The sequence below is a fragment of the Vulpes lagopus genome, chromosome X (assembly GCF_018345385.1).
Source record: "Vulpes lagopus strain Blue_001 chromosome X, ASM1834538v1, whole genome shotgun sequence".
NCBI classification, from domain to species: Eukaryota; Metazoa; Chordata; class Mammalia; order Carnivora; family Canidae; genus Vulpes; species Vulpes lagopus.
Genome location: NC_054848.1, coordinates 65,692,192 through 65,705,390, shown reverse-complemented (window position 1 = coordinate 65,705,390; position 13,199 = coordinate 65,692,192).

Below are 13,199 nucleotides of genomic sequence, written 5' to 3'. Positions count from 1 at the left end.
GAATATAAAAGTAGTGAAAGGGAATAAAGGGGAAAGGAGGGAAAATGAGTGGGAAATACCAGTGAGGGTGACAGAATATGAGAGACTCCTAACTCTGGGAAATGAACAAGGCGTGGTGGAAAGGCAGTTGGTGGGGGGTTGGGGTGACTGGGTTACAGGCACTGAGTGGGGCACTTGGCGGGATGAGCACTGGGTGTTATGCTATATGTTGGCAAATCAAACTCCAATAAAAAAAATTATATATATATATATATATATATATATATATATATATATACAAAAAACAAAAAAGGAAAGTCCTGCCATATGATGAGACTTAAGAAGCACAGTCATAGATAACTTGTGAGACAGGAACATTTCAGTTATCATATCCAATTTTCTGTAAGTGTAGTTAATACGTATCTCCCTTCTTCTCCTCTATCCTTTGTAGGACATTAAGTTATAAATTATCTATGTGAGGCACACAATGATGGTTGCAATTCCAACAATAAACTGTTCCTTCTCAGCCCAACAAACACCTTCTTCTATGTAGACAAAAGCCTTTCTTCTCCCAACAGAGAGTGAAAGTACAGGTTATTGCTACCTCAGTATACCTTGCAGCTAGGTATGGCCATATGGCACAATTCTAACTAATGGGACTTAAAGACAAGTCTGTGGAGCTTTTCAGAAAATTTTCCTCCCTGATAAAAATAAAAAGTTTGCTTTCTCTTTCAGTCCTCTTTCTTCCTGCTTTGCACATGGCTGTATCAAGATATGGTGCTTAGAATAGTTCCAGTCACCTTGTAACCTTGAGTAGAGACATCCTAACACAATGGAGGCTAAAGAATGAAAAGACGGGGAAAAAACTAGGTCCTTAATGATCCACTGAACTATCAAACCAAGCCTGGAGGTTCCTAACCTCCGACTTCTTGTTATATGAGATTTATTAATAAACCTTTACTGTTTAAACAGCATTTAGTTGGATGTTCTATTACTTGCAGCCACAAGTATTCTGATACACCATGTTAATGAAAACAAACAATAGTACAGATCAACTAAAGTGGCTTTTAAGGAATTCTAGGGATATTAGGTAAATATTCTATATTTTATCACATTGAAGATAATGGTTAAAACCTTTTAATCTTTTAATCTGATGCATGAAACAGGATGCAATTTTTAAAAGTATATGTATAATATAAGTTCATAAAATTATGGAGGCTAGCAAGTCCAAAATCTGCAGTGTGGGCTGATAGGCTACAGATCCAGGAGAGCCAGGGATCTCAGTTCCAAGGCAGTCTGATGGACTACCAGCAGTCTTTTATATTGCTCTTGCTTGAGGAGGTTAGACTTTTTGTTCAATTTACACATTTAACTGATTGGATGAGGTCCACCGACATTATTGAGAGTGATCTGATTTAATAAAAATGTACTGATTTAATTTTAATCTCAGAAACAGGATGCAATTAAATCCAAGAAGGCTAATAATGGATCCTACATTTTAAAATAGTTGTATAGTAGCAATTTAGTGTGGTCTGCAATTAAAGTATAAACAGATGTTAATAAAGTATATGTAAATAATTCAGTAAAAGTAATCTTACAATAACAAGAGCTCATCTATATAATTGGGATCTATCAGATTGATCTAAATATGGTTGAACATACTATTTCAAAAGAACAAAAAGTTTACTCCAGTTATGCTTCTTGCTAACTTTGTGACCTTGGGCAAGTTACCTAACTTCTTTGATCCTTAGTTTCCTCTTTTGAAAGGAGGGAATGATAATAATAGTACCTTCCACATAACCTCGTTATGAGGATCAAAAAAGTAACGCAGCACTTACTTAACATGTAAGAAGTGCTTGATAAGTGAGAGCTATTATTGTAATTATAATTTTATGACAAATGAAATTCAAATAAAAAATTAGAAGAACAAAATCATTGCCATTTAGGTTAATAGGATGTACTTTTAGCTTTCATTTTTTAATGAGTGGAAAGAACATCAAAATTAGGCAAGAAATAAACAGATTGTTAATGGGAGTATGCATGTATTTTAAAAGTGGGTTGGATTTAAACTCAAAAACATATAAAACTAATAGTAGTTATCTTTGGGAGAGTAATGACTGAGAGCAACAGGGAAATCCTGGGGTGGAGATAATATTCTGATTCTTGATCTGGCTACTAGTTACATGGGTGTGTTCACTTTGTGAAAGTTACCTACCTATGCACTTATGATTTGTATATGTTTGTGAATGAAATACTTCAATAAAAAGTTATTTTATAAAGGGGAGTTGGGGCTACTCATAGAATATACAAGTTTAATGTAAATTAAAGTCAGATCCTTTACTTTCAGAAAGGCATATTTGGATTTTATTTACATGCTTATGGACAAAGGTAAATCCATAAATAATGAGCCATAATAAAGTACATTAATCTGAAAAGTCTTTCTGAGATTTATGAGGATAGGCCAAAAGATTGTAATAAGGAATGCTCCCCTATTTACTCACTGTGTATCTCAGTTTCCCCATCTGTAAAATGGGAATAGCAGTGGCATCTACCTCATTGGGTTATTGTGATAATGAAATGAGTCAGTATATGGAAAATGTTTGGAACAGTCCTTGGCACATAGCAGATGCTTTAATGTATTAGCTATTATCACAAATGCTAGGTTCCTCTCCTTTTAAAAACATCATCCCATGAGCAGGGAATATTTTTCCATCTCTTTGTGTCTTCCTCAATTTCTTTCAGAAGTTTTCTATAGATTCAGGTTATAGATCCTTTGCCTCTTTGGTGATGTTTATTCCTAGGTATCTTATATTTTTGGGTGCAATTGTAAGTGGGATTGACTACTTAATTTCTCTTCCTTCGGTCTCATTGTTAGTGTATAGAAATGCCACTGACTTCTGGGCATTGATTTTGTATTCTGCCACACTGCCAAATTGTTGTATGAGTTCTAGCAATCTTGGGGTGGAGGCTTTTGGGTTTTCTATGTAGAGTATCATGTCATTGGCAAAGAGGGAGAGTTTGACTTCTTCTTTGCCAATTTGAATGCCTTTAATGTCTTTTTGTTGTCTGATTGCTGAGGCTAGGACTTCCAGTAGTATGTTGAATAGCAGTGGTGAGAGTGGACATCCCTGCCTTGTTCCTGATCTTAGGGGAAAGGCTCTCAGTGCTTCCCCATTGAGAATGATATTTGCTGTGGGCTTTTCATAGATGGCTTTTAAGATGTTGAGGAATGTTCCCTCTATCCCTACACTCTGAAGAGTTTTGATGAGGAATGGATGCTGTATTTTGTCAAATGCTTTCTCTGCATCTAATGAGAGGATCATATGGTTCTTGGTTTTTCTCTTGTTGATATGATGAATCACATTGATTGTTTTACGAGTGTTTAATCAGCCTTGTGTCCCGGGGATAAATCCTACTTGGTCATGGTGAATAATTTTCTTAATGTATTGTTGTATCCTATTGGCTAGTATCTTGTTGAGAATTTTTGCATCCATGTTCATCAGGGATATTGGTCTATAATTCTCCTTACATAGGTTCTTATCTCTTCTTGCCTACTTAAGGATTTTGCTCAGAAATTCTTCCCTCTCTATTCTGCATTAGAATTTTTGTTTTTTCATTGGATCATTCCCATCAACAAACATGCTCTCCTGTCAGGCATCTCCAAAATGAAAAAACTCCTTGACCCCACATCTTCCTTCACCAATTTTCCTGTATTTAATTAACAGCAAACCCTCCTAAAAGGAGATGTCTAGGTTTGTTATCTCCAATTCTTCCACATTCTATCTTGAATCCACTTCAAATTTTCTTTTCACCATTCCATAAAAACTGCTCTTTTCACGCTCAACAATGATCACCATGATGCTAAATCCAATAGCTTATTCTTAGTCTTTATTATACATGATCTATCTTGGTGACCATATGTCCCAGGTTGCCCAGGACAGTCTTAGTTTTTGCCTATTCTCTGTACATGATTATTAATAGCATTCTCTTTCATTCTCAGAAGTGTCCTATTTTGGACTACAAGTTACATGATCACATGACTCTACCTATTTGACACAGTTGTTCACTCTTTCTGTTTTGTTTCACTCTCTATTTCTTGAAACAATTTCTTCCCTTGGGTTCTGGAACATCTATCTCTTTTGCTTTTCCTTTTACTTTACTGGCCACTCCTTCAGAGGCATCTCTGCTGGCCTATTAATTTCTAAGCCATGGAGTGTCATCGCCTAAATCTAAAACCTCTTCTCTTCTCTGTTACATTTCATTGATCTCATATCATCCCAGGCTAACGACTTTGATATTTTTATCTCCACTCCAAACTACTCCATTTTATCTCCACTCCAGACACATATATCAAAAAAACCTACCTGACATTTTAGCTTGGTTGTATCTCAGACTTATATCCAAACCTTATGATCTTTCCCCTTAAATCAGTTTCTTTCAGTCTTATTATAGCCTAAAGACACTTCATAATCTAACCATATCTCCTAATTGCCTCCTTGTTTATTGACCTTTAAACCACTACACTGGCCTCCTTACTCTTATCCCAGAATGCTGGGTACTCTCATTCTCTGGGATTATGTTCCCTCAGCCTGGAATGCTCCAATTCCAGATATTCAAATGTCTTACTCTTTCACTCTTTCAGGTTTCTGATAAAATGTCAACTTTTAAGTTGAGTCTTTCCCAGCCACTCTATTTTAAATTTACTTCACCTTCACATTCCCAGCTCTCCCAAATATCCTTCCCTGTTTTATTTTTCTGCATAATATTTAAAACTATCTGGAATTCTACACATTTTATTTGTTGATTATTTCTGTCTTCCTCAATTGGAAGGTGAGTTTCATGAAGACAAGTGATATTTGGGCAGAGACTTGAAGGAACTGAGTGATGGAAGGGGTCACAAGGATTTCTAGATGAAGGATATTCTGGGCAAGGGAAACAGGTGACATTATGGAAGATCTACCCCACTTAGAGTTCTTAACTCCCCTACCATAGAGGACATGTGGTGCCAGCTCCCCCTCCACTGACCTTGCAAGATCCATTACACTGAGAACATCTGTTGGACACACGCATTTATTGAGCACCTACCATATGCCTAGGTATTGCTCACGCTGGTGGTAAAAGGGCAATTCTAGCTATTGATAATGTACTTATAGTAGTATTTTAACAAAGAAAAAGGGTCCTTAAGAAAAAAGCTGAGGTCAAATTCTTAGATTTCAAATATTGAAAACTGCAGGTCTAATTATCCCCTCTTGGAAGAACCAAGATTTGGTTCCCTTAATCTGGCCCAACCATTACTGTAATTATTAGTGTTCATACTGGTCTGAATCAAAATAAACATTCATTGTACAAACAACTCCCTTTGTACTGAAAAAGAATGAAGCATTCCGGCCTCAGTCTATAGCCAGTGACTCTGGTCCTCCATCTGTCCTATTTCCTGCCCTTTTGTGCTAAAGGTGACCCCCCCTCCATCGCTGTCTGTGGAGAAGTGAGATTATGGCCCACACCTGTTTTTGTAAATAAAGTTTTATTTTCTGGATCCCAGCCAAAAAAAAATTTTTTTTTTTTTGTAATGCAAAACCAATTTATTTCCATGTACAACAATGAAGATTGGGATACTATTAAAAGTAAAGCAGTCTTCTGTCAAATAGAGATCCAGATTTTTAAGTAGCTGCTTTTGGGAACTACTACGATGGAAGACTTGCTGTGTTGCCTTCAGATGTTAAGCCTGTCTGTCTGATGCTTCACCAAACTGTTCCGAGATGCCTTCCTTCGAAGTCAGCCTTTCTAATTCCTTCTGATAGCTATGCTGGTATTCCAGATATTTTATGTTCCTCTTCTGTTTACCCACGAACCTTTTCAGGAATTCTAAGAGATCAGTTTCATTCTTCTGAGAAGCCAAGTTCTGCAGGTCTTGCAGGAGCTTGTGTAACGCGTTTTCCAACTCCAGAGCCATCACTATAGCTTGCACGTTCGTTCCCCAGTACTATTGCTATTAATAATCATGTACAGAGAATAGGCAAAAACTAAGACTGTCCTGGGCAACCTGGGACATATGGTCACCAAGATAGGTCATGTATAATAAAGACTAATAAAGACATTCCATAAAACAGCTTATGTTTTAAAAGGATCACATTGGTCACTGTGTGGAGAAAATGCTACCAGGGGAAATGGTAGAAGCAAAGGAATAGTAGAACACTATTACAGTCTTCTGATTTCAGCTCCAACATGTGAAGACCTTGAAAGTCATCACTCCCTTCCTTGGAGCAAGGAAAAAGCCATATAAACTAAAGCTCAGTGATATTTCTTAGACTTATCAAAGAGAATTGAGGTTACAGGGAAATTCACTGCCCCCAAAACTCAAGAGACAGGTGAACTTAGAGAGTAATGGTCCATATTAGTTTACTTGGTACAGAAGTTACTGGAGCCAGTAACTGGTAGAAACATTTAAATGGCAATTGAAGAATTGCTGGAGGCTGAACATGGACAATCTTGAGAGTTAAAAACTTCTGAGGCCCAGTCTTGGGGTTGGGGCACACATTCATTAATTTGACCTTCAGGAGCCCCATCAGATTCTCACAGTGAGGATCAGAGGAAAATCCCACATGTTTGGGCAGGAGGAGGGGAAAAGTAACCATATTGAAATATGATCCAGAAGATGGGATACCTGGGTGGCTCAGCAATTGAGCATCTGCCTTTGGCTCAGGGCATGATCTTTAAAAAAAAAAGAAAAAAGAAAAAAGAAAAGTGAAGGGATGGAGAAACATTTATCATGCAAAAAGATGTCAAAAGGAAGCCAGTAGCAATAATTATATTGGACAAACTAGACTTTATTTTTTAAGATTTTATTTATTTATTCATGAGAGACACACAGAGAGAGAAAGACATAAGTAGAGGGAGAAGCAGGCTCCATGCAGGGAGCCTGGCGTGGGACTCGATCCTGGGACTCCAGGATCATGCCCCGAGCCGAAGGGAGACGCTCGACACTGAGCCACCCAGGTGTCCCCAAACTAGACTTTAAAAGAAAGACTGTAACAAGAGAAAAAGAAAGACATTATATAATCATAAAAGGGACAATCCGGGCAGCCCCGGTGGCGCAGTGGTTTAGCGCAGCCTGCAGCCGAGGGCGTGATCCTGGAGACCCTGGATCGAGTCCCACGTCAGGCTCTCTGCATAGTGCCTGCTTCTCTCTCTGCCTGTGTCTGCGCCTCTCAATCTCTCTCTCTCTCTCTCTCTCTCTCTCTCTCTCTCTCTGTGTGTGTCTCTATGAATAAATAAAAAAAGTCTTTTTTAAAAAAGGACAATCCAATAAGAAGATCCAACAATTGTAAATATTTATGCACCCAAAATGCGTACATCCACAGACATAAAATAATAACAAACTTAAGTTCATTGATAATCATACAATAATCGTAGGGGACTTGAACACCCCACTGATAGCAATGGACAAATTAAGCAGAAAATCACAAAGGAAACAATGGCTTTGAATGACACACTGGACCAGATGGATTGAACAGATATATTCAGAACATACCAACCTAAAACAACAGAATACACATTCTTTTCAAGTGAACATGGGACATTCTCCAGAAGAGATCACATATAAGATCCCATAACAGGCCTCAACAAATACAAAAAGACTGAAGACACACCATGCAACTTTGTGACCACAATGCTACAAAATTAGAAGTCAACCACATGAAAAAATCTGGAAAGTCCACAAATACATGAAAGTGAAATAACATGCTTCTAGACAATGAATGAGTCAACCAGGAAATAAAGCAGATGCAAAAAGATACATGGCAGCAATGAGAGTGAAAAATACAACAGTCCAAAACATTTGGGATACAAGAAAAGCAGCCCTAAGAAAGAAGTATATAACAATACAGGCATACCTCAAGAACCAAGAAAATTCTCAAATAAACAAACTAACTTTACATATAAAGCAGCTACAAAAGAATAATGATCAAAGCCTAAAGCCAGAAGAAGCAAGGAAATAATAAAGATTAGAGGAAAAATAAATAATACAGAAACAAAAACAAAAACAAAACAAAACAAAAATAGAATACATCAGTGAAACCAGGAGCTGGTTCTTTGAAAAAAATTCAAAATTGATAAACCTCTAGCCAGACTTTCCAAAAAGAAAATAGAAAGAACTCCAATAAATAAAAAGAGAGGAGTAATAACCAACATCACAGAAATACAATTATAAGATAATATTATGAAAAATTACATGCCAATGAGTTGGGCAACCTGGAAGGGATAAGTTCCTAGAAAGATATAAATTGCCAAAACTGAAACAGGAAAAAATAGAAAACTTGAAAAGACCAATAACCGGTAAAGAAACCAAATCAATAATTAAAAAAACTCCCAACAAATAAGTTCTGGTCCAGATGGCTTCACAGGTGAATTATACCAAAGATTTAAAGAAGAGTTAATAACTATTTTCTTAAAATATTCTGACAAATTGAGATGCCTGGGTGGCTCAGTGGTTGAGCGTCTGCCTTCAGCTCAGAGCATGATTCTGGAGTCCCAGGATCGAGTCCCACATCAGTCTCCCTGCATGAAGCCTGCTTCTCCCTCTGCCTATGTCTCTGCCTCTCTCTGTGTCTCTCATGAATAAATAAATGACCTTAAATTTTAAAAAGGAGTGCAAATAATTAAAAAATGTATTTCGGCAAATAGAAAAGGAAGGAAAACTTCCAAATTCATTCTATCAGGCCAGTGTTACCCTGATAACAAAACCAGATAAACATACCACAAAAAAGAGAACTACAGGCCAATATCTCTGATGAACATAGATGCAAAAATCCTCAACTATATACTAGCAAACCAAATACAACAATACATTCAAAAAATTATACACTACAATCAAGTGAGAATTATTCCAATGATGCAATGCTGTTTCATTATTCACAAATCAAGCAATGTGATTCACTATATTAATAAAAGAAATGATAAGAACCATATGATCTTTCAAATGATGTAGAATAAGCATATGACAAAAAACTCTCTATGGAGGGGGTTTAGAGGAAACATACCTCAACATCATAAAGGTCATTTATGAAAAACTGACAGCTAATATTATCCTAAATTGGGCAAAAACTGAGTTTTTCCTCCTTAGTCAGGAAGAAGACAGGAGGTCCACTCTCACCAGACATTTAACATAGTACCAGCCACAGCCATCAGATAACTAAAAGAAATAAAAGGCTTCCAAATTGGCAAGGAAGAAGTCAAAATTTTACTATTTCAGATGACATGATACTATATACAGAAAACCCTAACGACTTGAGCAAAAAACTGCTACAGCTGATACATGAATTCGGTATAGTTGCAGGATACAAAATCAAAGTATAGAAATCTGTTGCACTTTGATACACCAATAATAAAGCAGCAGAAAGAGAAATTAAGGAATCAGTTCCATTTACAATTGCACCAAAAACCATAAGATATCTAGGCATAAATCTAATCAAAGAGGTGAAATATCTGTATTCTGAAAGCTATAAAACACTGATGAAAGAAATTGAAGAGGACAACAAAGAAATGGAAAAGCATTCCATGTTCATGTATTGGAAGAACAAATATTGTTAAAATGTCTATACTACCCAAAGCAATCTACACATTTAATGCAATCCCTATCAAAGTGCCACCAGCATTTTTCATAGAGCTAGAACAAACTGCCAAAATTTATGGAACTACAAAAGATCCCACATAGTCAAAGCAACCTTGAAAGAAAAAAAAAGCAAAGCTGGAGACAACTCTATTCCAGACTTAAAGTTATATTACAAAACTGTAGTAGTCAACGGAGTATGGTGCTGGCACAAAAATGGACACATAGATCAATAGAACAAAATAAAATACCCAGAAATGAACCCACAACTATATCACCAATTAATCTTCAACAAAGAAGGAAAGTATATCCAATGGGAAAAATAATGTCTCTTCAACAAATGGTATTATGAATACTAGACTAGCCACATGTGGAAGAATGAATTTGGACCACTTTCTTACAGGAAACAGAAAAATAAACTCAAAATGGATTAAAGACCTAAATGTGAGACAGGAAACCACTAACATCCCAGAAAAGAACACAGGCAGCAACCTCTGACATTGACCATAGCAACTTCTTTCTAGATATGTCTCCTGAAGCAAGGAAATCAAAAGCAAAAATAATCTATTGGGACTTCATTAAAATAAAATGCTTCTGCACAGTGAAAGAAACAACAAAACTAAAAGGCATCCTATGGAGTGGGAGAGGATATTTGCAAATGACATATCCAAAAAGGAGTTAGTATCCAAATTATATAAAGAGCTTATAAAACTCAATGCCCAAAAATGAATAATCCAATTAAAATATGGGTAGAAGACATGAATAGATATTTTTTTCCAAAAGAATATATACAGATGGCCAACAGACACATGAAAAGATGCTCAACATTATTTATATCAGGGAAATACAAAACTACAATGAGATTTTTCTTCACACCTCTCAGAGTAGCTAAAATCAACAATACAAGAACCAATAGATGTTGGTGAGGATGTGGGGAAAGGGGAACCCTCTTGCACTATTGGTGGTAATGCAAACTGGTGCAGCCACTCTGGAAAACAGCATGGAGTTAAAAATAGAACCATCCTATGATCCAGAAATTGCACTATTAGGTATTTACCCAAAGAATACAAAAATAATGATTTAAAGGGATACATGCACCCCAACGTTCATAGACTTATCTACAAAAGGCAAATCTTGCAAATAGCCCAAGTGTCCATTGATGAATGGATAAAGAAGATGTGGGTACATATATACAATGGGATATCACTCAGTCATAAAAAAATGAAATCTTGCGATTTGGAAGGATGTTGATGGAGCTAGAGAGTATTATGCCCAGTGAAATAAGTCAGATTAAGACAAATACCATAGGATTTCACTCATATGTAGAATTTAAGAAACAAAACAAAGGAGCAATGGGGAAAATAGACAGGCAAACCATGAAACAGTCTTAGCTATAGAGAACAAACCAACTCCCTTACCAAAATGGAGCTGGGTGGGGCGGAAGGGTGAAATAGGTGATGGGAATTAAGGAGTGCACTTGTGGGGATGAGCCCTGGGTGTTGTATGTAAGTGTTGAATCACTATGTTGTACATCTGAAACAATATTACACCGTATGTTAACTAACTGGAATTCAAATAAAAGCTTAACAATAAACAAAATAGCTGCACCCTCAGCTAAGCAGAGACAGCATAAACAAGGTGATGATTTTCCCTTAATTGGAAATTTGCTGCTGATATTTGGAAAGAAACTTCAAATTCTTGGGTGTGCTCATTTCTGATCAGAGTAAAGTGTTGAGGTATTTTTTTGTCTGTCTGTTAGGTATTTTCCAAACGTTTTACAATAAGCTTGTGTTCTGAAATAAAAATGCAGCAAATATTATGAAAATATTAAGTCGTACTTACTGATTTATGCCCCCAAAGCACTTTCAGTTTTTATTTCAGAAAATATCCCTATGTTAGCTCTGTTCTAACCTGGCTCCCTGCCTTAAACTCCACCCCTCCCACTCTCCCCTAATCCCTAGTCCACTCAATCTTCTGCCTTTTTTCTTTCATTACTTTTTATTTTCATTTTACAGAAATAAAAACTAAAAGCCTGTGAAATTAAAAGGGATAGTAAAAATAATTGGCTCTGAGGTATATGGAGTTTCCAACAAATTTAAATTCTTTTTGCTATAGATTAAAACTATACAAATGCCTTTTTCAACTATGAATATTCATTTACACAAAACCAGGTTGGAGCCAGAATTTACAATACAGGATTTTAATTAGCATCTTCAGAAAAGGGGATGTTATGAGTTGGAGTCATTTTAATGCATAAACATCCATATTTTTAGATGTATTGTTTATGGCTTTATATATATATTATATATATATTATATATATATATAAAATTTAAAACATTTTGGTAGAACAGACAATGTATGCAGTTCGAAATCATAGCATTTGGCAGGTCTTAGCATATACAATTCACTACCTAGACTATAATAAAATAGTATGTTAAGACAACATTTAAAATTTTTTCTGCTAATATCTGGAAATGACAAAAACCTCAAATTAATAATATGTTTACTTTTATTAAATATCATTTAGACTCTGGGTTCCCAAACTGGATAACACTGCCACCTTGTGGCAAACACTGATTATTGACGGTTTTGTTTAAATATTAAAAAACCAAACGAACCTATTTTTCCCTGGTGGTATTACAGCTACCTTGTGAAGATATTTGTATGGCTGATGGAGGCAGTCTCATTCTGTATTCCTAAGATGGAACAACTTGTATTAATAAGTAACTGAGCAAGAATATGCATTCTTGGTGTGTTCTCTTAAAATAAAAATTGCATAATGTTCAAACCCAACATTGTTTCAAAAGAAAAAAAACCTAAATGTCTTCCAAGTGATGCAAATGTTTGTGAGCCAAAATACCAAAGAAACTAGTTAACAAATCTAGGTCATTAAACTGTAATTTCTAAGTTTACCTCTTTAAGGGATCAACTGGACATGTCTCCTCTAAAATAGCAAAAAAACAAATGTCATCCATCTCCCATAATAAATTATACAAACGGTTTGATTTTGTAAAGCAAACAGTAAAATTCCTTCATTCATTTCATGGCATTTCAGAAAAACCAAATGGTAACTGGGTTTTCCTAATTTTGTCTTAACTTTTCTTCTTTTTTTCTCAAAGATTTATTTATTCATGAGAGACAGAGAGAGAGAGAGAGAGAGAGAGAGAGAGAGAGAGAGGCAGAGACATAGGCAGAGGGAGAAGCAGGTTCCTTTCAGGGAGCCCGATATGGGACTCGATTCTGGATCCTGTGATCACGACCTGGGCCCAAGGCAGGTGCCCAACTTCTGAGTCACCAAGGCATCCCATTGTCTTAACTTTTCATTATGTGACCTAAGTCAGGTTACCTAACCTCTTTGAATCTGTTTTTCTACCTCAAAAAATGGTCATAATTATATCATCTATGTCACTGGATTGTTGTGAAGATTAAATGAATTATTACAAGTCAATTGTTTCATAAAACTATGCCTGACATCACTCATAAATTTTAGCTCTTATTATTATTACAAATGGACTGAGATCAAATGTGCCTACATATAGTGTGTTAGGTTTAGTATAATTCTGTTATGTGACTTGATTTGCCTGTCCTGATATGAAAATGGGCTCTCTAGT